The 4,588-nt window shown below is 36.9% G+C and overlaps 1 long non-coding RNA gene across 2 annotated transcripts; it reads right to left on the reverse strand.

The window, feature by feature from the left end:
• Positions 1-482: 482 nt before the first annotated feature.
• On the reverse strand, positions 483-3,652 carry LOC116930390. Of its 2 annotated transcripts, none has more exons than XR_006651425.1 (4): positions 2,633-3,652; positions 2,442-2,507; positions 726-909; positions 483-655 (listed from the first exon to the last, which is right to left on the reverse strand). It is a non-coding gene; the product is annotated as an uncharacterized LOC116930390 (long non-coding RNA). The 2 variants fall into 2 exon arrangements; XR_004398400.2 differs by having other exon boundaries at positions 2,605-3,652.
• Positions 3,653-4,588: the final 936 nt, after the last annotated feature.

The following is a 4,588-nucleotide window of genomic DNA, read 5'->3' on the forward strand; positions in this document are numbered from 1 at the left end:
TATGTGCTGGCTCCGTGAAAGAAGAAAAAAGAGTAGACTTAGTCATTTTGGACGAGGGCATGTTACTGATGACAGCAGATAAAGCATAGTAAAAAAATTTTTACGCACTTTAATGCATAATAAAAGTCATTTTACCAGAAACTCTGGACATGTTTTTTCCCCTAAATTGTGTAGATATACTAGTTTAAAAATTATATACTAGTTCTAAATTAGTTTTGGCCGCTCCTGAGTATCATGTGCTGTATAGTGTGCTGGCTGTTGATTTTCGTTTTTCCTTACAATAAAAGCTATTTTTGGTGTTCCTTGTGAGCCAAGGCATGATTTACCTTATTTGAGCTTCTCCATCTACTTCAACCTTTCACCTTACACTACCGTAAATGTAGTGTAAGTATATTTAATTAAGTTAATTTAATTTACGAGCATGCTAACTTAACCTAAGCTACGATCATAACTGCGATTTTCTTTTCTTTTCTTTTTTTTTCTTTATGTATGCACCATATATACAGTATATATATTACAATGAAACAAACAAAAAAATACTATAGCCTACCAAATATGTGTATTTTTCCAAAGACATAGAACGGCTTTAGGGAAATTTTCCGACTGGATACTGCAGCTGCCTTGCGAACAGGGCTATGTTTTCTTATTCTGGCGCCTAGTCGAATACAACATTTTAAATTTTTTAAATGGTCCCCAAACTGTAACAAAAAAAAAAGATACGGTACAGGTAAAGAACAAAGATGAGGGTCCCTCCACCTCTCTTTTGGTAAAACCGGTACTGAACATGAAGCGGTATGCTGCTATTGACTTTTCTGGAGTATTCGGTCTGATGCTAGAAATGTGATGTCGCAAAGTTTTTTTCTAACATAAGCATAAAGGCAGCCGTGATGTTAGACAGGAACGACATCGCTGTACGATAATGGGGAAATAGAAATAGAAAACCTTTTTTAAATAGTGTGCTGATTTCAAAATTCCTCTAATAAACATCCATTTATTGTTACAAATAAAAGAAACTGACATTTTCTACCAGCAATCTCATCAAGGCTGCTTCCAAATGAATACTTTTATAGCATCCAGTAAGTCTGGTACTGCTAAAGATGCGCATACTATGCACACGTTACCAACTTGAAAAAGGGGTTTCTTCTTTAGCTACTTTAGCGAATAAACCGATGTTAAATATGTCTCTGTTATTAGCTGACAAACCGATCCCGCATCTTATATCGCCTTGTTATTAGCGGCTCCAATCGCTAATAGTGAAATTTTATTAGCTGTTGGAGTCGCTAATAACAAGGCGATATAATATAAATATTTTTAGATACTTGAACCTATTTGCTGTTCCAACCGCTAATAATTTTATTAGCTGTTGGAGTCGCTAATAACAAGGCGATATCATACAAATATTCTTAGATTCTTGAATCTATTTGCTGTTCCAACCGCTAACAAAGACGGTTTTGACTTGCTTGCCAAGCCAATCAGAGGGCCAGAAAAGGTCCGTTTTTCTTGTTTTTTCTGTGCTTTCTCGCTTTAGCGTTCACGAGGGAGGGGCGCTTGCGTTTAACGTCGGGGCCCCCTCCGGGGCGACGTTAACGCAGCCCCTTCCGAGCACGGTCGAAGCGCCACACGGCGCGAGACACCGTTTACCTGTATGTCGTACAAAAAGTTAAATTCATTTCCTTCCTCGTGAACGCTATAGCGTGAAAGCACTGAAATAAACAAGGAAAACGGCCTTATACGGCCGTTATTAGCTTGTTATTAGCTTGTTATTACCTTATCACCTTGTTATTAGCGACTCCATCAGCTAATAAATACATTTTTTTAGCGGTTGGAACAGCAAATAGGTTCAAGTATCTAAGAATATTTGTATGATATCGCCTTGTTATTAGCGACTCCAACAGCTAATAAAATTTGACTATTAGCGGTTGGAGCCGCTAATAACAAGGTGATATAAGATGCGGGATCGGTTTGTCAGCTAATAACAGAGATATATTTAACATCGGTTTATTTGCTAAAATAGCCAATGAAGACGACCCCTTGAAAAATAATCTGATGTATTCCAAACATGCTCTCATTATCGTCCAGGAAATATTCTTGATATGTTAGTTCTTATGAAGAAGTTTTCTTCCAGTAGTAGAGTCGTAAATGCGAGTAACTTAGCATTTCCTACTTTAACCATTTTACCCTTACCTTCGTATTTTGACGTTCTTCTTCACGAGAACGTTCCTCCTATAAATGTTCTTATGGCTGTATATTCTGTCTGTGAACTTCACTATCAACATTTTTTTTTCTAAGTTTTTCTCAGAAGTAAGTAAGTTTCTCAGAAGTAAGTAGTTTAGCTATATCAGCTGAACAAAAGAAATAGCTATATATGGCTAAAACAAGCTGTTCAAGTTAATATAGGGGGTAAAACATCAAAAATGATAAGGAAGTTCATGTCTACTTACTTGTTTGATACAGATTGAATAACAACTTCAATGGCCCCACTATATTCCATTCGCTACGATGGTGTCCTGTTTAATTCAAAATACGGAAAAGAATCAAAACGTAAAACATTTAAAAGAAGTATTTATCAAGTTTGTGTGAATAGATATATGATTGGAGCCGTACCGCCGCCGAGGCAAATAGGCCTACGTACTTTCTCGACTTTCTCTAACTTTAGTAAGACACTTCTAGTTAGTTTGTGGTATTCCATCCATTGAAGCGAATTTATTACGTCTTAGTTCCACGGAGCCCAGTGACGTTTTAAGGTAATAAATTCAGGTTGAAAAGGTTAAAACCGATAGCTTTCGTTGGCGTCCGGGTTATTACTTAGCTCCGTCATGCAAAGCATGATGCCATGCTTCCCCCTCTAACCTTGAAGCTGAGAATTGTAACCTGAAAAGGATGAGACCAAAAAGTAGAGGGATTGAAAAAAAAGGGGGAAAAAAAGAATGTTTCCATTGAGCCCATCCCGGTCTTCCGTGTTGGTTCCTTCAATACTGGTCAAGCAGGGCAATCTGCTTTGACCATCTTACTAGGTTATACTTATATCACTGGGTAGGTCTCTAGTCTTTTAGTGTAAAAGGTAAGCGTACTTCTTCTTTCACGATCTGATTCTTTCACAAGATCTACTAGTTCTCTTCCTAGTAAATCTTTGGATATTTTTATCTGCGATACAAGAAAATACACTGTTTCAGCAAAGTGGGTTTGAAAAGCAACCATCGAGCGGAAGAGATAGAGGAGATTTATTAATTTATTATAAATATTTAACGACAACTTCACAACTACTGGTCGGGCGTTCAAGGTTCTGGGGAAACTATGGAACACCGTAAGCGGCCTGAACAAGAATTGAATCGAATGGAACTGAGCAAAAACAGAGAGTTTTAGCATTGTTTCAGCTTTTTTTCAGCATGGTAGCTACAATATCTCTGATGGTATGATGGTATATTTACAACTTGGTCTCCGCAAGACGGTCTCGAAGGGTTGAGACCGTCGCTGCTACATTCCAGAGGGATTATTCCGGCCCACTGATTGGCTCTCTCCCTCTCCTCACTCTAAATAGATATCTATCCCTCTCCACCCCTTCTGCTTGTGGGGTGTGGTGTGTCTGGGGCGTGTGTGGAGTTTTTTGTCGGGCTGCCGCCTTCATTTGTTTGTTTTTCGTGTTTATTTATACTATTTTACGTTTATGTTTGTAATTAATTTATTTATGCTATTACACTATTTATACCTTTATTAAATCGCTTTTCAATTTTTAAAACAGGAATGAATTAAACATCGGTATGTTTTTATTAGAATTTTTGTGAATGATCACTCATGGGCAACTGGGGTTGGTGCGGGCCGGAGAAAAACGGTTTCAAAACCCGATTTTGGGAGAATCGGGAAAACTATGAGTCCAAAAGTTTTATCAGTTATAGGAATGGATATATCTTGATAAGATCTGCCCGTTTTTGTAAAAATATTACTTAAAAAGTACTTATTGGAGAAGTAAACCGCTTCGCCATTTTTCAAGTTGGTCAGTGCAGTCTACCGGGTCTAAGTTAACTGTGAAATTTTTTGCAGGGAAACTATAAGACCAAAATAAATAAATTTTATATAAATGGCTCTTGATAAGGCTATCTATTTCTCTATAAATTATGAAAAAATTTTAATACACTAAAAAGTTTCAAAAATAACGAAAATTGTTACTTAAGTCAATAGGATCTTTTGCAACCGGGGCACAACAATATTGAAAACACATGACAGCCCTACAGAAAAGATTTTTTTTTTAATACAAGAAATGTGATCTGGAAACAGAAATTGCTACACATACTAACCAAGATACGTAGCAATTAACTGACACAAAAAAAAATAAAAAATAAATTTAACACTGATTCACAAAATCCACTTTGTATTGGGGAATAACACTTTCAGCCAATAGAGCAGTAAAACATCCTGCGTTGCGCATTTTCCACAAATGCGAAAATCTCATTTGTGTCCAAGTTGGTCTGCTGCGGCTGCAGCGTCTTTTGGAGAAACCATCTTCTTGACGTTAAAAATTAAGTTTTCATAACTATAATTTAGATTTCCCCCTTTTCTTCCTAGCAGTGGGTACCCTATTCATCTTTTCATT

Source organism: Daphnia magna, linkage group LG9 (genome assembly GCF_020631705.1).
Source record: "Daphnia magna isolate NIES linkage group LG9, ASM2063170v1.1, whole genome shotgun sequence".
NCBI lineage: Eukaryota > Metazoa > Arthropoda > Branchiopoda > Diplostraca > Daphniidae > Daphnia > Daphnia magna.